Source organism: Pteronotus mesoamericanus, unplaced genomic scaffold, assembly GCF_021234165.1.
Source record: "Pteronotus mesoamericanus isolate MK-2021 breed Mesoamerican mustached bat unplaced genomic scaffold, CSHL_Meso_final scaffold_54, whole genome shotgun sequence".
NCBI lineage: Eukaryota > Metazoa > Chordata > Mammalia > Chiroptera > Mormoopidae > Pteronotus > Pteronotus mesoamericanus.
Genome location: NW_026555321.1, coordinates 16,760,358 through 16,785,783, shown reverse-complemented (window position 1 = coordinate 16,785,783; position 25,426 = coordinate 16,760,358). Strand labels below are relative to the sequence as shown.

General features: G+C 32.7%; 1 protein-coding gene across 1 annotated transcript in view; it reads right to left on the bottom strand.

The window, feature by feature from the left end:
• TBC1D5 (TBC1 domain family member 5) overlaps positions 1–25,426 on the bottom strand; it is a 490,954-nt gene that overhangs the window by 437,916 nt on the left and 27,612 nt on the right. The window contains exon 2 of the mRNA XM_054595215.1: positions 19,309–19,403. The gene's annotated coding sequence lies outside the window, so the exon portion shown is untranslated. The remainder of the gene's footprint in view (positions 1–19,308; positions 19,404–25,426) is intronic.

Here is a 25,426-nt window from a genome sequence, read left to right as displayed (position 1 = left end):
ACTCAAGTAACTATGAGAAAAACACATTAATAACAGGTAAGTGATATTAAGGAGAAAATTATAAAATAAATACAAAAGGTCAATAGCATTAAACATGTACATTAACACAAGGTACTACTTTTCACCTATAAAATTATCAAAGTTTTTTTTTTAAGTATTAAAGCTTGCTGTTGATGTGGAAATAAACAGGATTCTCAAAAATTTTTGGTGCGAGTAAAACATGGAAATTTTAGCAATAAGTATCAAAAGCCTTAACAATGTAATTATTATCCTTTTATCAATAATTCCACTTACAGAATTTATCCTTTTAGAAATAATGAGAGACATATACAAACTTTAGCAAAAGTATTTTGAATGCAGCGCTTTTTACGTAATAGTGAAAAATTCTAATGACCAAAATTGTCATCAGTGGGAACTGGTTAAACCAAGTAGAATGTGATGCAACTTTTAAAAGAGATGATATAGATTTATATTTCCTGACCATTACAGTTAGCAAAAAACAGTAATAGAGATGTGAGATCCTATTTTTATATTAAAATTTTTAAACTTATTTAATCCCTTCTTACTAATAATTACTTAATATTTTTTAGAATAAACTGACAAGTTGCATTTTTACACAGAATTTTCTAACAACCATTTTCTTTAGGCCAGAAATAAGCAAAATTATCACCAAAAAAAAGAAAAAAGGAAGGAAGGAAGAAGCAGTGGAGGAAGGGGGGGTGAAGGAACTAACGGGGCGGGGAGGGGGGGTAGCGGGGAAAGGCAGGCAGGCAGGCAGAGCTAAATGCAAAAAATTCTCACTACAAAGATAAGCTATCCAGAGCCATTGGTTTTTGGAAATGACTCCAAACCTAACAATAACTTAAAAGAAAAAAAAAGGTTTTGGGCAAGGAAAAGGCAGCCGCTGAACATCCAACAGACTAGTATATAAAGCAGGTGTTAGGCACAGACCCCATCTCTATACTTTGTGCACTCTGAAAGTGAAGGCATGTCTTTTTATTCAGGAACTGACCAGGAATCCCAAAAGTTATCAGCCCGACCCTCCCATTGCCCCACAGCAGCAGCTGAGCTTAACTGCAAGTAGCAAAAGAAGTGGTTAGCTCCAGAGTCTGTGCCTTAAGAGGAACCTGCAGTGCAGACAAGAAGGATAAAATACATTCCTCTGGGGAGGGCATGGAGGTTGGGTAGTGGGTCTTGACGCTAACCCTAAAGGGACCATTATGCTACCTTGCAGACATGCAGACTAGTCTTCAACAATCTGGCATGCCAACTGCAATATATAATCATCTGCTAAGTATTTCGGGCCCATGTCCCACACATCTCTTTCTACACAAGTACATAATGTAGGAAAAACTATTCACGGCCCTGACTGGTGTGGCTCAGTGGACTGAGTGCTGACCTGTGAAACTAAAGGTCATTGGTTTGATTCCCAGTCAGGGAACCTGCCTGGGTTACAGGCCAGGTCCCCAGTTGGGGGCTTGTGAGAGGCAACCAATCAATGTATCTCTCAAACATTGATGTTTCTCTCCCTTTCTCCCACCCTTCCCCTCTCTCTAAAAGCAAATAAATAAAAGCTTTTTAAAAAGATATATCAGTTGTATTTTAAAACAAAAAAACTACTCACACTTTCCATTATACAAAGATCTCAAACAATTTAAAGGTTAGAATGTAAAACTTCGACTACCCTTAACAATCACATACTTAAAATAATGAATTTTCTAAGTAAATTTATTTTCTTTATTATAAAACATATATGATACAGGCAGTCCCTAACTATGCAAAACAACCAAAAATATTTCCCTGAACTAGATGAATCATTTTCCTTCACTGAGACATACTAACCAACATTTGAAAGAACTAAGTAGTCTCTTCATAAAAGAATAATCTTTAAGAAAGGACTATTAAATAGATGTTTCAAATAGTTCAGTAACACAGCTCTTTTCTCCTAATACTGTCCATAATCTACATATATTTGGGACAGAGTGGGGCATGGAGGTGTCAAATCTGAATCATGGGATACTTATTTTGGAAGGCAGGACATCCCATGATACATATAGTTTTTAGAGGAGTAAAAGTTCTGGCAACCTACAGGTGTATGAGTAATAGACTCAAGGATATTTTTCTATTGGGAGGGCTCCACTTCACTTTTAAAAATGAAGAAAAAATTCAAAAACAAATTATTGATTATTTCAAAAATTTTTCCAAGGAACAGCCCTGTCTACCACCTCTAAAACAAAAAAAGAAAAAAAGAAAGAAAAATAAAAAAGCTCCCATTACTTTTTTCCTTACTTTACTGAGTGTGGCTATGTCTCAAGCATCCATACACTGAACTAATAATTTAACTAAAAAATAAGTCAAAATGGTATATGTAATAAACTGAAAATCTAACCACTATTTAAAACATTGCTTATAGATTAAAACCAATTCTAAATATTGACCAATCAACTCACCACAAACTTAAAATATAATCCACTATTCCTAAATTACAAGTGTTATTTTTCAAAATATTTCATTCAACAAAATCCAAAATCAGTAGCAATATAAAACCAAAAGAAAACCTTACACAGTATTCCAGGTTCCACCCTCTATTACTCATGTGACATTAAGAAAATCATGCACTGTTTCCTTCAAAAGAAAAGGAGAAAATGATTTTTAGAAATACCAAATATTAATATAACAAAACATGCATACTATTCTTACCGATAGCCTAAATACCAAAAACCATTTTTAACAATTCACCTGCATGGGTAAAGTTAAATTTTATACAAGAATTACAGATACTGTGATACTGGTACAAATTCTTCCTTCCTCTTTCCAACTACGAGAAAGATCAGAGGGAGAGAGGGAGGAAGACAGATAGGGAGAGAGGGATAGATATTTGTACTTCAGCTTTCTTCTCATCCAACACCACTCCAAACAAAGCAAACACACTGAAGAATAAAAACATAATGCAATGGCCAAAGCTAAAATACAGAACACCATCACCATGCCAGTTAGGGTTCTTGATTATAAACAAACACATTCTGGGTAATCAAGTCAAAATGGAATTTATTGTCTGTGTACTGAGTAGCTCAAAAAAAAAAAAAAAATGAGACTAGGCTGGAGAATCAAGCTTGTACAGGAATGAAGAAAATCACAAAGTCCTGCCTCCATAGCCTGGAATGTAGCTTGCAAGGTATGTTACTGCTTCAAGAGTAACAGGCCAGGGAGGAGCATCTCATCAGCAGCTCTCAGAACTCACGGCCATGACGGCTCTAGGTACTACAGTGCAGCTTTTGGGCTGTAGAAATACCTCGTACCAGCTCTTAGGCTTCTTTAGTCAAGAGAGGTGAGGGACAGACTTCTACCTAAACTGGAAAGAAAGCAGCTGAAACTATACATGTCCTCTACTAAGATCAAGTTTTGGTAGTGGACAGACCGGAAAGTACCATTACTTGGACTCAGTGTGTTGCTTGTATCTAAAAAGGTTCACAAACTTAAAGTTCATAAAAATTAGTTCAAATCTCTTTAACATTATTAGATTTGCTTGTTACAATTTCTAGTCTATTTCCAAAGCAAAAATTTACTCTTTCTAAAGTGGTTCCATCAACCAATACTAGACTGAGTAATTTAGATGGGGTCTAGCAAGTTTCTTAATACACTATAAGTATTGCCTCTTGCTTTATATTCTATCCGTCTGCTAATTTGGTTTCTTGCTTGCCTTTTTTGCTGCAGCTGTGCACCGGGTTAACTGTTTCAATGGTTTTCCTACAATAACCCACAAATTTTTTCCTGATCAGTGTGCTGTATGATTGGTTCTTTGTTCCTAAGATAATTATTTTACATTTGTCTACACTGAACTGCATTTGCCATCTGCTGGCCCAATCACCTAAACAATCCAAATCTTTTTGAATCTGATTGCATTGTTCCTCATTATTTCCTCTAGCTCCAATTTTAGGATCATCTGCAAACTCTGAGATCTTTTCTTTTAAGCTTGGACACATTTTATTTTAATATAGATGGGTTTTTTTTTTAAGTGACCCTAAGACACTCCAGCTGAAATCTTCCTCCAACTTCAAAAGTTTCCATAAAGCTACCTTCCAATTACATAGTCAAAGCGCTGCTGGAAATAAAACTACTAGAACCAATTCTATTTCATTTTTCCTTACATTGCCATGTTTTAAAAGTATTATGTCTTCTAACTTTTCTTCAAAGCATAAATATTTTAAGGAATACAAACATTCCGTTTTCTAATATAGACATTAATGGTAAAATTTTTTTGAAATAACTTCCCTCAGGTAATTGCCTCAAAGTGGCAATTTTATGAACATCTTCTACACATAATACATTTAATTTACTCATTCAAAATATATTCAAAAACACATTAGCAATGAGGATTTGGTACACTGCAGTCATATGACCTTGGTCTAATTATTTATGTCCCAAAACTTCAGTATCCTACCCACAAAGAACGTAATTATTTCTAAAGACCTTATCACCGCTAGCACTATAAATTACCTTTTATCTAAATAATACCATACTAGATCCACCATACCTAAAAAATTTTTACTTCATATTTCCCATGCTCCATTTAATTATAAACCTTCCAATAACTCAGTATTTCTTTTGCAGATTTCTAATACTATACTATTGTGTACAGACATTTACTTAGTGAAATTCACCCCTCAAATTACATTGACTTAACATATCTGAACATAGTAAATCTTTATTAATTATGATATAAGACACCAGGTACATCTTTAGAGCTAGAAAGAAAGATTAGCACCATAAACTTCAGTGATTTCTTTGTATAATCATACTTCCACCAAAGCCCTACTGGAATTACTCATTAAAATTATAAAAACCTCATTCATGTATTTGCTGCCATTTTGCCATTTCAAATGGTAGATACAAGGGACAAATTGAACTGAAGATGTACATTTATGTATCATTCAGCACTCAGTGAACGTTATGAGAACATAAAGATAAACATAAGATAGTTCTGGCCCTCAAAGAAATCTGGGGTAAAATATAAGTAACTAAAAGGTATAGAGGGAGGGTCACATTGAAGTCAGGAAGGAGGAGAATTTACTTCTAGCTACTGGACAAAAAGGTCTATGAAGGAGGCGCATTTGAACTCTGATCAAATAATATGATGTCTTTTAAAAACAAATCTACTAAACTATGAATGATATCACAGGAAAAAACAAATATATAATGCTAAACAGTCAAAATGAAAAAGAAAAAAAAGACCTCAAAACACAAAGGGGTCTGCTAGTCATTTCAGCATAGTGGAATCACGTGTTTTTTATTTTTCAATTTTTCTGTAATGAGCATACTTTTTTCTTATAATAAAAAGACAAAATAAAATGTTTTCTATTAAATTTTTCAAGTCATACTTTTACCGATAATTGAACACTATTAAATGAAATGCTCTAAATCAAAATACTCCTATAACATAACAAACTTATAACAAAAAAATTAAGTCAGTAACAAGTATTTTACTTTCATATTAAATAATATGTAAAAGATCAGAAGGATACATTAAATAATTCATAATTTATTAAGCCCTTTTTAAAAAGAACTATTGATTCTGGATGAAATATCTTTCCTTATAAAGTAGGCTTTGAAAATCCATTAAAAAATTATTTTGAAATAGTGAACTTGCCACTAACAATTATTAGGTTAGGTCTTTACTCTAGGTTTGTGGAAGGACCTTCTAAGAACTAATTTGAATTTTTTTTCAAACAGTTATACAATGACACTGAAGTTGTCTCCAAGGATATTTTATTTAAATTTGAAGTATCATAAAAGCATTCAATAAAACCATGGCAAATAACCACTGACTTTTATTTCAGATTGTTCCGATTCATTAAAACTTTGCCACTGGGTAATACTTCATATAAATAAAGGTCTTTGACTAATTGTGTTAAATTCCAGTAAAAGTCACAACATTCCACATATTATGTGATTCTACATGTAATCTGATAAAGGAATTTCAATGAGAAATTATATGTATCTTACCTTCCCACATGATTCATAGCATTGGAAAAGAAATGTGTAGGAGTAGGGAGAGGAGGAAATGAAAGTATTTGTTACCAGAGGAAACACATTAAGAGAGAGATTTTCAATAAACATTTACATATTTTAATAACTGTTTAAATTTTTAAGATTTTAGTCTAATTTTTTAATTATTTGATTTTTATGCTCTATGCTAGACTGTGCACCCCATGGTAACTTGAAAAGAAAATTCAACTAAAACTCACCTGAGATGCATTATGAACTATATAGGGTTACTAAAATACAATGAATAATTACATTTCATCTAGTCTGTTAATCCCCCTAAAGCAGTGGCCCCCAACCTTTTTGGCACCAGGGACAGGTTTTGTGGAAGACTTGGCGGCGGGCACAGAGTTCAGGTGAGCTTTGTTCACAGCTCGGTTCCTAACAGGCCGCTGACTAGCATGAGTCCAAAGCCCCAGTGTTGGGGACCCTTACCCTAAAGGATGAAATTTTACTGACACTATCCTGTTAATTCTGTTACATTCGTTCTTACTAGTTTTCCATTGGATGAAGCTGGAAGGGAAACCTCAAAATAAACTCTACTAAAGGTAGCATAGTACGCAAAGGTTATAAACTGGCATTCACAGGCCACATCAGGAGGCAAACAATTAATACAGAATTGCCAAGATTTTAAAATTTAAACTTTTACATAAAAGTCTAGATTTTTAACTTCTCTCAAAAACAAATTACTATATCTAGAGACTCTGGCCCCACCTCTGCAAAAGCTCTCCAGCTGCCTGGGTTCCCACTAGCCCATTTTCCTCCATACTTTCTACTGCTTACTTTGCAACAGACGTGGGACTAGGGTTTGTGGCCCCTAAACAGAGTATAGAGGCAGTCAGATCAGGACTCGAATCCCAGCTTCTCCACCTTCAAGCTGGTTTAACCTCTTTAAACTTCAATTTCATCATCATAACAAAGAAGATAATGATTAATTATGCAGAAGTTAAAAATTAAGATATATATAATACTAAACACAAAATTAAATGTTCGATGAATTTGAGCAATTATTACACTATTTGAAGTTCCTAAACCTAATTACTCAAGATTTATCACAAACTCTTCCCTCCTTTATAGATCTAAAGAAAAAATGAAATCACTATGACCTTACCACTCTATATGGATCCTATGTAAAACATAGATAAAAACAGTAAATGGCTTATAGAGTTGTTGTATTAAAATGAGTTAATATACATAAAATGCTAAGAATACCAACCTCTAAAAAAGAGTTGGTTGTTATTACTAATAGTAGTCACAGTTGTTCCCAGAGAGCAGGTACACATGAGCTTAATAAATGTTTATAAGGATAAATAAGTTAGTAAAATTGTGACTGAATGAATACGAGACAGTTATAAAGATTATTTCTTTGTATATAGTCTTAAGAGTCCTCTAAAATCTCCTGTATTTTTATTTTAAAGCTGAAAATCTCAGTGAAAACCAGTTACTCTGATGTATAAACGAACAGTGTTCTGGGCTTGACATAAATAATTGTTAAACTCGATGGAAACAAAAGAGCTGACCATAATCCCAAACATGAAGCATGCATATTATATGATGTTCATAATTTATTTCTGAAGGGGTTTTAGAGTGGCCCTACTTCTTGACTGCTAAATCCAGACCAGTCTAGGCTAAGCCTTCTTTCAAGTTTTTGTTTTGTTTTGTTTTGTTTTCCTCCAAGGATCTCAGCAGCTGAGTTTAGGACCAATGCAAAGAGGGACCTCACTACTTTTTAGGACTATAAGCTTCAAAGCCTCGGCCACTAAAAACAGAGAACGATGAAAAAGGTCTGGTCAAACAGCAGCGGTGATTCTCTTTTAAGTGGTAGCATATAAAAGAGATGATTTGATCTTTAGCATACTAATCATTTCGGTCGAAGTAGTTTTTAATTAGTCTGGGAATAATAAAGAAGCCCAATTCTTCAAGTATTTAATTTAACAAACGATAAAGGCAGGCTCCCCTGGCTAAACTAGTATATATATTCCAAATTCCCTGCCTTGTCACAGAAATCCTTTCACTCAAAGCAATGAGAAAAAGCAACAAAATTGACTTAAAAAGAGTAATTTCCTTTCCAACCTAAATAAACTTTACACAAACTTGCCTCTGATAATCGACTAAACAAGCTGCACCACCAGCATCAAGGGAGGGTGTGTGGATATCTAGCAGGTGCTGCAGTTTATCACAAAACAGTCTAAAATAATTGGAAGTGACAACCAGCACTACCACAAATGATTTATTAGTCTTTCACTCAGCTTTTCAGCTTCCTCCGGGCCAGAATAAATAATTTACCAACTCTGTATCTTCCAATCATTAATTCTTCCCTATGCATCCAAACTACATTTAACACTGAAAGGTTCAGTGGAATAAAACACACAATAGGAATATTTTTCCAAATACAGAATTATCTGACCATATGTAAAGGCAAATTTGTCAATCAAGACATACAATCCAGATGCAAAAGAATTTAAGGGCTCAAAGTCAGCAACTGAAGTTGAGTTTGAGGGAATAAATCAAATGAAAAGGAAACAAAAGTAGAGCCTAGCAAAGAGCTCTCAGACACAAGAAAAGGTTCCAGTGATTCTGCTATCAGCAAACCTGTGAGGCAACCATAGCGCACTGCATGAGAGACTCCAAACCTCACGTCGCAATCTCACAATAGTGAATTCACTGACTAAACTGACAGTCTACCCTAAAGCTTTCCTGTAAGTCATAAAAAAATACAGCCTTCCCTCAAAAAAATAAAAAAATGAAAAAATAAGGGTAGGAAATTTAAAAGATGAACAGGTAAGAATTTTTTTCAGGCAAAATAGACGATACATGACAAGAGAAGCATCGCCTTTTAAAATATTTTAGTAACTATTTTGAATGGGTTTATAAGATAATAACATATTCCTGGGAATCCAATAAATATGTGTGAAAATCAAATAAAAAGTCCAAAAAATTTTGACAATGACATCAAAAGGTATGTCTATTAATTATGTAGAAAAAACACAGAAGAAATTATCCAGACCTAGTAATTTCTTTAATCTTTTTTTTATTTTGAGAAGAAATACTTCCAAGGGTATTTCAAAAAGGGTTAATAATATTAATACTCTGATATTTGGCATTCTGTGAGGCAGTGTGAAGCTGCTGGGCATACAGTCAAAGAATTTTGTAAATTGACAGCTTTCTCTTTGATGGTTTGAAAGTGCCTCACAATCCAAATTTTAAGTGTGTAATATATGTTTAAGTATACTTTTAAATATATAACTTCTACCAATATATAACATGTATTAAAATAAAAGAAGCCTGACTAATGAAAATTATAATATAAATTTGAACCCAAAGAATGTAATTCAGATTATAAAATGTTCAAGCAAGCTCTAAAAAATTTCAATATACTCACAAATAAGTGTGTCATTCTCAATATTCAATAGTTAACTGTTATTAACGGAAACAGTTATAAAACCTCCTGGGCACAAAATCATATTGTTCACATTAAGCAAAACCATGTTTTATATATGCACAGACCCTGTGCACCTGTTGCTATGGCAAATGAAAAATCCCCAATAGCACAGGTCCTAGCTTTCTACAGACTAAAATAAAGCAAAAATGCAAAAACTGTAAAATATAACGAAAGATATCTTTTTCAAACAAATACCCCCCCCAAAACCCCCATATTTTATGGAATTTTATTTTGGTGTGGGGGGAAGGGGGGGAGAGAATAGGAAAATTTTTTTTTGAAAGAGCAGAAAGACAGTGCTGTCTGCAGGCTTCCTTGTGATTCGCTTTCGAGGGCAGGGGAACTTTGGCAAGAAAAGAGAAAACAATGTACAGCACTAGGTGCACCAGTTGCCTGAGGATGCTGCCTAATGCCGAAATCTGGGTACAATGCGGTAAAGCTTGAGGGCAGCTTGTCTCATGTGCTGAAAACACTGAGCCCAGCAGAGCCACATTAGTATCTGCGGAAGAAGTCAATGCAAAGTATCCTGACCCATAAATGTCCATCCAGAGAGAAACTGATAAACACACTGTGGTACTGATGTTGTCCTATCATGAAGTATTAAAGAACAATTAAAATAAGCCAGAAGTAAGGAACAGCCCAGAGATGATGGGTAAAAAGCATAAAAAAGCAAACTGCATAAAGACTAATAAATTATTTTAGTTAGTAAGGACACTCAATGTTATCAAACACATAAATGTAGTAAATCTAAAAACATGGACACTTTCAGGATGGCGGTTATATCTTAGAAAGAAAGGACTTCAAAACATTATAGACCTACATATAAATTATCTACAGAGAAAGAAAGAGCAAATGTTAACATACTAATTCTGCAGGGTAAATACAAGGTCACCTGTTCTATTTATCCTCTATTTTTTGTGATTATTTGAATAATTTCTTGAATATTTTAAATCTAAGCCATGTTGTAAAATTTTCTTCTGAAAAAATTTAAAGATTTGACAATGTTCTTATATGAGGGTCTACCTTCCTAAAAATCATTAGTTTGGCTAGTCTCCGTAGTCTACAGTTTTTTAATTCCAACCTAAGAAATTAAAAATCCCACCCTCTTTTCACAAATGATTTGACTTAGTAACAATTTCAAATCAATTTCTCAAGAGACTCCAGTGCTTGTATTTGAAAATTGAACTGCGAGATTCCACCATGTAGACTTCATATGAAGTTAAAATCATTACCTTGTATGAAGTTAAAATCATTTTTAGCAAGTGCTTTTAAAATAGCTGGTTCTACCATTTGTTGTTAGAACAAAGAGGCTTGAGAATCTGACTCCCACTCCTTGGCTCTAACTTCCATAGAGGTACCTGTCACTTCATTAGTCAATATGTTCTTTTTCATTTTCTTTGTTTATGTGAGGTATTAAAGTTCTACTTGTTTTAAAAAAAGAAAAACAAAATTTCTAGTAAGACTTTAGACATATCTAATGAAATCTTACTCTAAAGAAATTCAGAATCGTAATGGTAAACTTTTTTTACCTTCTATTAAAATTTTCTGTAGACAAATTAAGTTCAGCACTATTTCTGTATAGGCCGTTGTAAATCTGGCCAGTCACGTAAAGCTAAATAAAAACATGGTGCCTCTCATGAGTAATCACATTTGTATACTTAAAAAAAGGTTTAATATACTTTTTCTCACCATGAAGAAAATATCAAAGATACTATTACTTTTCATAAAAACTGATACTCTCTCAAAGCACAACCATTTGATTTTAAGAATTACTGGCTTGTTATCTTAAACAAGAAATCATATTGAACTTATATTGATGTTTTCTATCTGAAGCGTGTCATGCAATATTGTAATTTATCTCATAAATCTACTAGAGTGTGATCAAATCCTATCAACTCTGATTGGCATAAATTTGAAACAATGAAGCAATCACATCTGTTGAACAATTCTAGCTTGCTAAACATTTTAAGTTTATACAATATCATAACTATATTTTTTCTCTATAAGACCCTTCTGCACCCAATTTCATTTTTTCATAACTTTTTTCCTTTCTGCATGTACTGGGTTCAATGTAACCTACCATGTAAAGTGGGCTACAAAATGAAAGATAAGAAGATAAAGGAAGTATGGGAGATAAAGTGATAGAGATGGTGTAGGTGTAAACTAGGTAAACTCCAAAAATTATTTTCATGAAACTCCAAATGAATTATAAGGTCTCAAGATAAGGGAAAATTTGAGTGAAATTCAAATAAGTTAGTATGAATGAAAAATAGACTATATCTAATTTTATCCTGAAAACTACTACTGAAAAAATGTAAATTTGAATTTAAATAAAAATACATGAACATAGAACAATGAATTCAAATTATGATTTATGAAGAAAAAGATTATTGTATGGTAAAAAAATCATCATTACTTTTTGCTGCAAAATCCCTAATTTTTAAAGCTTAAATGGTTTTATAAAAATATCATAACGGTATATATATCAATTATAGGTGAAAAATGTAATATCCCAAAAGTAATTCTATGTAACTTTAACAAGATTTCTAATCAGCAAGCAAACTCAAGGATAAAAATGGCTAGGCCCTAAAGATTTGGTTTATAGGTAGATCATACAGGGTCTATGGGTAAAAATGAGAGATAAATATTAAAAATAAAATTAGAATGCTGTTAATTTTATTTGAGAAAGTAATCTGACTTTCTCAAATTACTGATCATTACTGCTTTATATGTACCTCGTACCTAAAATATGACTTAAGAATATGTAAATATTCTACTAAGATAGCTAAAATATCTAAATTACTATAAATTCCCTCTAGGCCATTCATAGTAGTTAATTATACACAATTTTGAGACATTTCTCATCCTACTGAACTTTGTATCTGCCACTTCTTATGTGCATACATTTTCCTAAGAGAAGATACATTCTCAAAAGAGAACACCTCTTCAACTTCTCTTCATTCTAACCAGGGTCCTGTATGTACTCAAAATATATTTGCTGATTGATTTATTTTTAACATTTTTGAAAACATGAGTCATGAGTCAAATAGTTTATATTAAAACAATTTTATTTCCTACTATTAAACTTAAAATGAATAAAAACAATACACGTCAAAGAAAACTTTGCAAAAGAGACAACAAGTAATTCTGATGGTGAAATAAACTCAAGAAAGTGACAGACTTTTTACAAAATCTTGTGCTAATTTAGATATTTTCTTTTTGTCTGTAGATATGGCAAGTTTTCAGAAAATAAATATATGTTGTTTCTTACAAATTTCAATTTTATTACTTGGAATTATTGGAATACTACACTAACCAAAGAAGACAAGACTTTTTCTACAATTCCACTGTACTCTCCTTAATATATAACACTATTCACTAGTTCTTCTGTTTTTTTTATAAAGGCATTTAAACAGATGCTCTTTTACATTGAAACTCTCATGACTACTGTGTAATTTATCTTCAATGAAATAACAGCATTAATATTTTACTAAAAATAAATCTCCATTAAGTTTTATTTTTTATCTATCAGGTATTAATTTAAAAAGATTAAAATAAGAAAAATTACAATTAAGAAAAAAGTGTTCTCTTGCTACCTATTATCTACCTTATTTCTGTATTGTTTATGTCTTCATTCAAGAAATACTATGTTTTGAACAGACAATGGTAAAAGTAAGTCAACAGAAATTTTTATCACAAAGGTAAGCAATAAATTATTACTATGCGGTATAATAAGTATTCCTCAAAGATTTGTAAAAGGTGAGATGACAGCAATGAGAAATTGGGGAAAGCTTTCAAGAACTACATCTTGCAGGATGAGTTAGCCAGGAAGAGAAGTAAGGAGTGAACCACATAAAAAGATTGAGTCAGAAAAGGTAAACCATATGGGCTCATTCCATCTCCCTCACAAAATCCCAAAGAAAACACAAATTTTTGGAAAATAGAAAGTAACACATCAAAGGAAGTAACTCATAAAATAATTTATCATAAAACATACTGAGGAAAAGCAAACCATTTTGCTAACAGTCTGGCAACACTCAACCTCACACAACCCACCTGTTTCCCTGTGGGGGGAGGTGGGCGGAATCTCCAACTAAGAGAACTGGAAATACAAACAACTAACAAACAGGGGAAGAAAATAATGCAAGGTAACTTCCCCAAACTGAAGGACACTTGCTTCCAGAATGAAAGGGTTCTTTGAAGATCCAGTAAAATAAGGAATAAAATCTATTCCAAAACACATCATCATAAAATTTCAGATATAAAGATCCTAAAACCTTCCAGAATGATATAAATAGGTCACACACAGCAGAAAACAGTATATGTGGGGGTGTGGGGGAGGGCCGGCAATGGACTTCTTGGTAGCAAACCTGAATGAAAGAGCCCTCAAAATTCTAAAAGAAAATGATCTGCAACCTACAATTCTATACCCAACCCAACTATTAATCAAGTCTGAGAGTAAAAAAGACAATGAGATGGGATCCACAGATAAGGAACAGAGCAAAGCTATCTATCTTCTAGGGATATCAAATCTTTAACTTTATTGTAGATCACACTAACATCACAGAATAACTCTGAATGAAAATGGCAGTAGCAGCTGGAGAAATAAAGCAGAGGAAGCAATTAGAAGCAAGTATTCTTTGGGCAAATACGCTGGTGAGATTGGAGGAAACCCCCATGACGATGACTGTTAGTCCTCAGATAACAGTTTCTACATTAAACCAATATCAAATGACTGCCAAACTGTTATGCGTTCATCTCTAAAATTATGCTTACATGCATTATAAATAATATCACTTTTGTAGATAAAACAATGCTTCTATACAAAAATGCACACACGCACACATTTTGACTCACAACATGGTTTAACTGGATTATTTTATAATTAGGATTTACTTAAGAAACCAATAACAATATGTAACAGTATAGTTTCTGTAAAGAGAATAATTAAGATAAGAGCAACAATTCAAAATGCTTGATAATGATTATGTATCAGTTATCAACTTCAAAATCCACCCCCCCAGAAAAAAGCCTGGCTGATTAGTTTCAGTTATTTTTCAAATTTTAAGTGAAAAGCTACACTTACTCTACTTCAGAGACGAAGGACAAAATAAAATCTCATCTTTCAATTCCCTTTTATGCATACTTCATATGTAGTTAATTTATATATATATATATATATAATATCAATGAAATAAGGAGTCTTATTGCAAGAAGCATGCAATAATGTAAAAGCAATACAAAAAATTTAAAACAAAAAATGCTTTGGCAATTATACAAAAAACTGTAACTTGCCAATTTTATCCTCTTCCAAATATCCTTACTTCAGTCTATATTTTTTGGTATTGTATACTGAGGACGACTTAAAGGGATTTGATAACCACTCTGGAACTCACGTATATTCTCTTTATACAGTATGTGGTTTTTAACAGAAAACGTTCCTATATATGATCTTTTCAATATTCTAAATTTTACTTACCAAAGTCAAAAATATGATCTTATCTATCTATCTATCTATCTATCTATCTAGGCATGCTTTGCTTATATAATTTAACTTGTGTGATTTCATTTTCTGAATGATATATTCTGTTGGTATGTTACTTGATATCTACTGTTTGAGTGAGCAATATCAATACTAAGGTGGGTCAAAACTCAGACACTGCAGTTAGTCAGTATAGTACTCAATATTACTAAAGACCTTTACATGTCAGTATTATTTTCTAGTGCCCTACAAAATCCCAGCAGTATAAAAGTCCCTTTTTATTGTGCAAACTCTAAATTTATTAAGGTTCTATTTAACTGGTCCAGAATTCAAATACACATTCATGCCAAATATTGCAACCACATGGGAGATAGATAGAAAGATATTTGAAACACTTCCATGGGAACAACCTTTTGGGTTGTCCTCTTAAAATATCAATACAGGGACCCAAACTACTTCACATGCTATCCACAAAATAGATGAGTTATGGAAGAAATCTTGTGTTTAACATGACCTTTGGCTGTACTTTTACTTGTCATAATAATAAAGGAGGTACTCTCAGAGCCAACACATAAGCTATGTTATTAGTCTTACAACTATAGAGGTATTTCATGAAGTGCTTCTACCACAAAAAACTCCAGGCAGAATATATGAAAACTCTTACTTTTGTTACTAAGCATAATAGGCCTTTCTGAACAAAAAGAGTTCAGATATTATGCATATGAATGACTAAGAATGATTGCATGAGAATTTTTCTTTTTAATGTACATTCAAATACAAATACGCCAGCATGGTTACCTAGTTCAACTTAACAAATCAGCTATAACATAAATGCAAATTAACTAGAAACTTAATTTAATAATCTAATTACAACTTTAATAATGTAATATGCCATGTTAGATAAATACATGTCAAGAGGAAATTAAAAAGAAAACTACACACACAAAATAAACCTTTAATAAACTTTTTAGATATCCTTATTTTTGCATACAGAAATTCACCAAGGAAAAACAGTTGTTTTCAAAAATGTTTTGGCAAAGCTGTCTACCTATCAATATATATAACATGTAACGTGGTTTTTTAAGGGAAAAAAAAAGACCACTGGCTCATCCAACATAAAATTATAAATTCCTAAGGTATAACAAATAGGATTTGTTTTCAGCGCAATGTCAAATATACCATCAACTAGAATATTTACAAGGCAAGACAAGCATAAAAAATCCTTTGTGTGATAAAGAAAAACTTTAGAATTATCTACTATATTATAACCAACTTTATAATACCTATCTTTTTCTTCCCAGTAGTAATACCTCTCTATTTTCACCTTGAAAATAGGTTTCAAAATCTGTAAAACATCAGTCATGCTTTATAATAGTCATAGCCACAAACTGCCTCGATAGGCTATCAAAAATGCATAAATAGTGGTCATAATGGAAGTTAGTTTTATCATAAAACAATATATTTTTAAAGATACTTCATGTGAATTAAGATTCCTCTTAAACATACATTATATAAGACTATTAAAATTATTCAATAGGCATTTGTACTATTACTAGGGTGTATACAGCTCCCAATTTTGCTAAGATCCCAGTTTATAACTATTGCCCTGGCATATTACAATACACTCTTTCACTCTCCAAATTGCCCTGAATTCGACGGCAAATTACGTTTATCCTAGCTATTACAGTATTTCATATTGCCTAAATCACGGGTTTTGAGGATTTTCTAATATAACATTAATTATTCATTTGAAAAATCTAACTTAAAACTTTGATTCACACAGTGCCCTACCATTCATTCAGATGCAGTTACTTACGAACTCATGCAACATCACCCAGACTCTCTTGCTGTCTAACTCTAACTCAACAGTTTTCTGATGTTTTCTGTGTGTTCCAGACCCAGGATGAAGGTTTGTTTCCCTTTACCTGCAGGTAGTAAACAGGGTTGGAAAGATCTGGTCCACTATACAAAGGATTACAAGAAGAATAAAATAAGAAAATTCGAGAAGCTCAGGTACTGCCTACTGTTTAAAAAAGACGACCAAGTGTTATCCAAAGTGAAGATGGTTAGCAAATTAAGCCTATCAGAGATAAATAACTTTAAAAAATAAATAAATAAAATAACTGGTGAAAACTACATTACACCAACTACACACACAAAACTGTCATGGGCTATGAAAGACCATTGAGCGTCAAACTAAATGAATCCTAATCCCAGCACCATCACTTACTGTCCTGTGTGGCAAGCATCTCTAAGTCTTTGTTTCCTCACTTATAAAATGAAGATAATAACTGTACTTACCTCACTGTGAAGAGTAACAGTCCATTAAAAGATATGAGCACTGTGCTTGCACATAGTAAGGGCTCAATAAACGTTAGCTATTATTACAATAATCTCCATTAATGTCTCTTTTCAAAAACAAGTCCTAAAAATTTACTTTGATGTACGGGGAAAATTTCAAAAGTATGTGCATATGTATGTGCACACATATGTGTATCTTCCCAGATGACACAGGTAATTGTTCACAAAGACTTGTTAATACTGCGGGCTGGATATATTTTCATGACAACTAACGTAGATCTTAGTCAACATTGGAAAAGGAAGTTTTTTTCTTCCAAAGAAGTCTATATCAGCATACTTAAACACATTTTAAAATAAAATTCCATATCTAACAATATCTGTAGTTGTTCATCTCCAGAACAGAAAAGTCAATGATATGTACAATTACACACATTTTTAAACCCATGTGTACAAATTAAAAGAAACCACTTTCCTTTATGGTGAGTATATGAAGATATCAAAGTAATATTTTAATTAAACATTTGTATATTCAATAATTTTGAAATAAGAAATTTGGACATAAATATGTGTAATTTACATTTCTATAGTGAAACCTGTGTACAGACATTTTCACTATATTGCAACAGCATTCTAACAAGAAACACACAATGCTACATATCTCTAAAATGCTAAAACTATAAAGTACACAGTAATTCACTACAAGCCAACACAAAAGACCATGTTGTGCACATGACACTCTTTTACCTGAACAAATACTTTAACCCATTCATTAAGTCAACAAGGAAGCCTGAATACTGTACTATCGTAAAAAATAGAGTCATAAATAGAAGATATACCTTATTTGGTTAAAAACAAAAACTTTATTTAAGGGAATTATTAGCTAAAGTAAGAGAAACAATAGCTTGCATTTATAAAGACCTCTGTCCATTTTAGTTCATTAAAATAAAGTGTTATGAAACTTTCTATAAGAAATAGGCTATGAAATAAATATGTCACTATGACTGATATAAAAATCTATATAAACATCATGCTGTTTGCCAAATCACATATAATGGGGATTTAAAAAACAAAGGTGACATCAGTCAAATTTATATCGCAGGGACCCAAATCTAAGTCAGACTTCATTTCTCTGAACTTTCCTAAAAATATTCCAGGAGTAAAACAGATTTGCCACTAAAATAAAGTAACTAGGACTCCATTATTTATTCTAAAGCAAGTAAGAAATACAGACCTATCCTTTAGAGATACAAAGGATAATGTGGACTGAGGTTTAGATGCTCAATCTCAGTTGACAGACGATAGGCTGTATTATCAATTTGTAAGTGACTCTAGAATGAATATACACACAACACACATACTTATCACTTATAACCCTAAACAGGTAAATTTGGAGCTAAACAAAGCTTAACTAAAATTTTATCTCTACCATAAATTACTTTTTAAAAAAATCATGGGCATTGCAATGAATATACTTCTGCCTTAGAGCAAATACTTTAATTTTAAAGAACCACAAAGAAAAAAATCTAAACTAGTCAGTAACAATGCGGCGTCTAAAAGCAATAAACTCAAAATTAAGTTATAAATAATTTAAAGCATGTCATGAAGATGTATTAATAATTCATCAGATAAATAATTTACTAAATAATCAAATAAATAAATAATGAAATACATAAATAAATCAGCAAATAAATAATTCTGCAAAATAACCTAAACAATAAGTCACCCAAACAAATCACAAGCCTACAAAGCTCCAATGATTTTCTGGATTCTGATAGTTTTAAATAAGCAAATGTGCATAACTAGATCAACCCTTGTTAGAATTAGATATATTTTTCAATGCTATTGGTAAAATCTTCACCTTAATACATGAGAACATATTTTCAGTTTTTACAAGACTGCATAGGATCACTTCTTATAAATTATTAACACGATTATGATATATTCTTCTCTATATTTTACTTATAATATCATTGCCTAACGTATTCCCCCACAAAATTGAACACTCATTCTCAACTTAACACCTCTTTATCAAAGCAGTACTTACAATATAATAGTGCTACAGCCAGCCATTGATCATCTTCCTATCAGAAAGTCTTCTCCATTCACAAAGTCCTCCTTCACCAAGTCTTTAAAAATTTTCTGCAGGGGTAGAACAGTAAGAATAACCTTAATTATTACAGATGGCATTTCATTCACTAGAGTGCAATGTTTTGTAATTCAACAAAGTAGTAATGGGATGTGGACATTATTAGTTGAGAACTATGTCAAGTTTTTGTAAGTCTTTAATGGACTAAGTACAAGCTGACAGAGGCCAGCTTCCACTACTGCAGCTGACACACAAGCTGTTAAAACTGGCAGGATTTCAGACGTGAAGACAAAAACTTCGAAGGACAAAGTGACTGGCTGACATCTAATGCTATCCTCAATTTGAGAGGCTCAAAGTCCTTGAAAGAACACATGAAATCACTTAACAATTACAATTTGAATGTAGTGACAATATAATTAGAGCACCACAAAGAGTCAAAACACAACTGACCTCATAAATCAGTATTCATTGAATATTTATTTAAAGTTTTTAACCATCCATAGTATAATACTCTGGAAATCCATAACCATTAGATCCCAAACTATGATAGTTTCCCCATAGAAATAAAAACTTTGTAGAGTTTCTGACACATTTAAGAGAATAAATCCAAACAATATAGCACATTTGAAGAGGACACTAAAATCAATCAGAAGTATTTTAGATAATTTAGCTCAATGAATTCTTGGTTAGGTAAAATATTACCTAACTTGAATTCTTGGTTCTTGAATGAATTCTTGGTTAGGTAAAATATTACCTAACTTGAAAGGTTGTTTTTTACAGTCAAAACTGAGGCTCAGTAAGAGTATGCATATTGCCTAAGATCCACAGTGGCAGGGAAGGGTCTAACTTTACCTATACCAATTTCCAGTGACGGTTTGTTCAACTACAGATCCCTTATATTTGAGCCCAATCTGAAAAATACAGCAAACTCTAGGGCATCATAAATTGATTACAGCAATGGTTCTCAACTGGGGGCAATTTGCCCACCCCCACTTCCCAAACCCAGGGATATTTGGCAATATCTGGAGACACGGTTGTCACAACTGGGGAATATTATCTGCACCTAGTGGGCAGAGATCAAGGATGGAAGCATCTTCAATGCACAAGACAGACCCTCAACAACAAAGAACTATTTGGCGTAAAACATTAATAGTGTTGAGGATGGAAAACCCTGGATTAGAATAAAATGATTGATGATTGTGTAGTGTATGGATTTCCTATTTTACAATGATATATAGATTTGGTTCAGGGGTGTCAAGTTTCTTTAATATGTATAATACTATATGCAGTGGAATACCCTAGATGAAAATGTGTACCCTTGGAAAAATGGGTATATGGAAACTCTATGTACTTTCTGCTCATTTATTCTATACACCTAAAATTGCTCAAAAAAGTTTATTTTTTAAAAAATAATGTCCTTTACTTTTTTGTTATAATTTTCTTAGAATCAATACTAAAATGCAAATCTACAGTTATAAAAAATGTTTTTTCATTTCATTTATCAAAATTCTTCCAATAAAGTTAAAATGAGAGCATTAAAAGTCACATCTATGAGTTAACCTTGTCAAAGTAACTAGCCAAGATATTTAATAGGGCTTGAAGGGATTATTCTAACATAACACAATATATAATCTTCAATGGTTTGTGAAACTTGGGGTTGAGGAAGGTCACCTAAAAGCTATGAAGTGTTTTCTGAAAGAATATTTGTGATAGTAAAAGCATTTGAGAAAAATACAACAATATAATTGTCAAAGAGCCCCAGAATTATATATCATTTTAAGTGCTTTCTTTTCAATACCAATTAATCTCTCTCTAGTTTCAAAGTAGATTTGGTTTCAACCTGGATCTAGAATCTACCATGACACAATGCATGTTTCTTTATACTTGGCCAATCACACTACCACACAGAGCATTAAATAACGATAATCAGGCAGGATTAGGTCATATTCTTCCCCAGCCAAAAAAGAAAATTTAAATAACAATAGTATAATAACTTAAATAGGAGAGGAAGAAACAAAAGGAGAGAATTTCTGCCACGAAAATGTCCAGAAGTAGACAATCAAAAGGCTGATATGGAAGCTCCAATATCAGGGCCCCAAGTTCCTTCCATCCTTTTGCTGTGCCACATACTGTTCTATTCAAAGTCAGTTAATACTCCAAGAAGGCTATGGGAACTCCAGCTAACACATCCACATTGCAGGCAGCAAAAAGAAAGGGAAAGAAAGGCCCACCCTGCTCCCTTCTAATGCTCACATTTCAGCTTACAGCTTATAGACCATAACTTAGTGTTTTGGCCACACCTAACCACTTGGAAGGACAGGAAATGTAGTGTCCAACACTGGCGATAATAGCCAGGTATAAAATTTGAGCTGTTTTTACTAAGGAAGACACGTAGAATGAATTTTGCAGAACAAAATGTAAGAGCCAGGCTGCAGCAGACGTTACAATTCTTCAGAGGAAATGGGAGATATAGTCAAGGTTTTTATTAGAGTGCTTCACTGTAAATGATATGTATATGCACATAGATGGGTGTGTTTTTATTTGTGTACACACATATATGAAAGAAAACCTAAATGTTTTACAAGAGGTGAATGCTTAAATAAATTTGGAGATAATCAGAATAGAATACTGTGTAATCACTTAATATCACTTTCAAGAATTTTACTGATAAAAAATATTAATAAAGCTAAATGAAAAAGAACAGGCTATAAAACATTTCATATAGCCGTGGCTGGTGTGGTTCAGTGGACTGAATGTCGGCCTGTGAACCAGAGAGTCGCCAGTTCAATTCCCAGTCAGGACAAATGCCTGGGTTGCGGGCCACGTGTCCAACTGGGCACGCATGAAAGGCAACCACACATTGATGCTTCTCTCCCTCTCTTGCTCCCTCTCTTCCCCTCTCTCTAAAAAAAGAATAAATAAACTCTTAAAAATAAAAAAAAACATTTCATATAAAATAACCCATTTTATGTAAACATATATAAAACACATACATATGGAGAAATGTTCATACTATTAAATGAAAAAGGACAGGCTATAAACCATTTCATATAAAATAACCCATTTTATATAACTGTATACATACAAACACATATATACACATATCATATTTCTATATCTAGAGAGGGAGACGTAGACCATATAAAAATTAAGAAAATAAGTATTAACCTAAATGAAAATAGTGATTTAGGCTTTGGGATCTGTAACTACCTTTCACTTTCCCCATATTTTTCATTACTTTCTAATTTTCCTACAATGAACACATATTATGCTTATGATTATTTTCCATGAAAATTTGGTCTAGATGAGGAAAACCACCTTATAAAAAGTAGTTAGATTCAAGTTTCACATTATTTTATTAATGGACTTTGCTGATAATTTTTTTAAAGGTGGAGAAGAATCTATAATTGAGCTGTATCCTTCCCAACTGGTACAAAAAAATACATGTTTCTCTTTAGTTGGTAGTGAGAAGCTAACTTCTCTATGCCCAACTTATTTTCAACTTACTAACATTCACATATCACGTTTGTCAGCTTTACACAAGTCACTCCTAACCAGATGCTACATCTGTCATTCCTAACAATTTACTTCAACATATTGATGACTTTGCTCATCTCACTCTGTAGAACTAATCATTCCTACTTCATGCTTCTACAAATCCTTCAGTTTTCTGTATTTCTCAGTTTATTTTTTTAATTTCTATTCTACTGCATATTTTTTCTCCTTACTTATAAAGTATAATAGATACATCTAATGGAAATTACATTTTCTTACAACTATCTTCTGCTGTCTTGAATTTTCCAGTTATTATTGGGTATACATACTACCATTACATCAGTATTAATTCTATTGTCTGCAAGTCTCATAATTATCATTAATAGAATATTAGAACTTAGAATGCCTCAAAGTTCTCCACATTTTCTAGAATGATTCAATTTTCCAAACCTCCATTGCTACCATATAAAAAATGGGAAAATATGAAAAAAGCAAACAAATTGTGAATTTAGAACTACTAATAAGTATATAGGATTGACCAAAATAGCAAACAAAAATATAAAATACATGTAGACCTCGGGAAAAGCAGGCACACACACAAACACAACAGAGAGGGAGAGAAAAGAAATGCACAACCAAAAGTAATAGGTGGCAAGTGTACAAGCCAGGAAATGTGTACCGAAAACCCAGAAGATAAAAGCCACGATCAGAGATAATCAGACAAGATCTTCAACTGAGACCAAATTTACATAGCACTAGAACAGCGGTTTTCAACCGTGGAAGATTTTGCCCCCTCCACCCAAAAGGGTATTTGGCAAGGGTATCTGGTGTCACAAATGGAAGGTACTATGTATGTCTAGTGGGTTACTAACTTCTTACCCACTAACATCTTACATCTTACTACTAACATCTTACAATGCACAGAATAGCCCCCCAACAAAGATTTATTGCTTAGCCCAAAATGTCAACACTGCTAGAAGGCGTAGTTGAGCAAAAGAAGAGACAGAATTTAAACAGGATAGAATGACATGATTAAACAAATGGTGGCTACAACACATGTCTTTAAGAAACCAGGATATAGCTAGTGAAAGAACAGCAGGAAACAAGAACAGAAAACATAACTAAGTGCAGATTGTGATGGACCTACACCAGACATGTTAGACCAAAGAGTTAAAGAAAAAGTTTATTATAATAACAAATATAAGAGAGCTGAGGCACAAACTAGTAACCAATTTGCAAAAACTGAAGTATGGAGAGAAGGGAACACTGATCTCAAGCAGTATGACAGACTAGATACCTTAATACTACTAGATCCAACTTTTAATCTGTAATGGGAAGACCTGCTTAGACAGCAAGTAAATACAGTATCCACATAAGCTATACAAACTGAAGTAGAATAAGAAATCCCAGGAACCAGATTTCATCCTGAGAGTGCCTAGCATTGGCAAAATTCAGCTTACCTTCTGATGTCTACACAAGCAAAACTCAGGAGATAGACTTTAAAGTCTCTCAAAAGGAAACACCTACACAAAGCTGTTACTCCAAAGGGCTACACCATCATGTTATCAGCAAAAACGTACCACAAAGATCTCCCTCCTATTACCCCTTTTAGCTCCAACAGACAGTGAATACATACATACCTGAGTTGAGGAATAGAACCCAAAACTGTTGACAGTAATCATTAATTTTCTTCGGCACTGAGTATAGTTTTAAAATAATTGTGTTAATTTGTCCCATTCCACATCTCACTACAATTCAACCTGAAAAGAGTGCCCCATGTTTATACTACTTCTTCACATACCCAGTGCTAACACGGGTGCAGCTGAGGGGTCTCACCCTCTGCTCGCACCAGAACCTCATGCCATTGTTGAAGGAGCACGTATTTTATAACTGAAGGAAAACTAATTCCAACTAGTTTCTAAGTTTAATCAGCTATTCTTTTCCATCAACACTGAATCCACCAAAAAATCAACTGTACCTTTACACATACATGCATGCACACACACCCCCCACCGCTAGAAAGCTGTTATTTTTAAACTTCTTAACCAACATTTATTTCTTGAATAGTCCATCCTTAGAACTTAGTACATACTGTAATACAGAAAAATAGTAGGTAACCATGTTATAGACAACTCTTTTTCAGCAATTAAGGATTAACTCTAGTATTAAATTGCAAATATTAGTAAGAAAATCAAATAGAGATAGTTCAAGTCTTGTTCTCACCTAATTATGAAAATTATCTTAAAAGGTTATATGACTTATTTCAAATTCCATATAGTTAAGAAGTCAAAGCTATTCATAATTATACATTTGAGCTTAAATTATCTTAAATTAAATATTCTGAATTTAAATTATCTTTATGAATTTTATAATGAGCCATTTTTATAATTTGTAAAAAATTAAAAAATTATATCCAATCTAAACTTTAAGGACTTCAGTTTTTTAAATAAAGTAATTAATTTTCAGTCACCTTTTGATTGGATTGACATCTACATGTAAAGAGATATAGATTATTATTTTTGCATTTAAGTTCTCTCTAATAAAGGTAAATAAAAATCATTAACTAAAGGTTACTTTAACT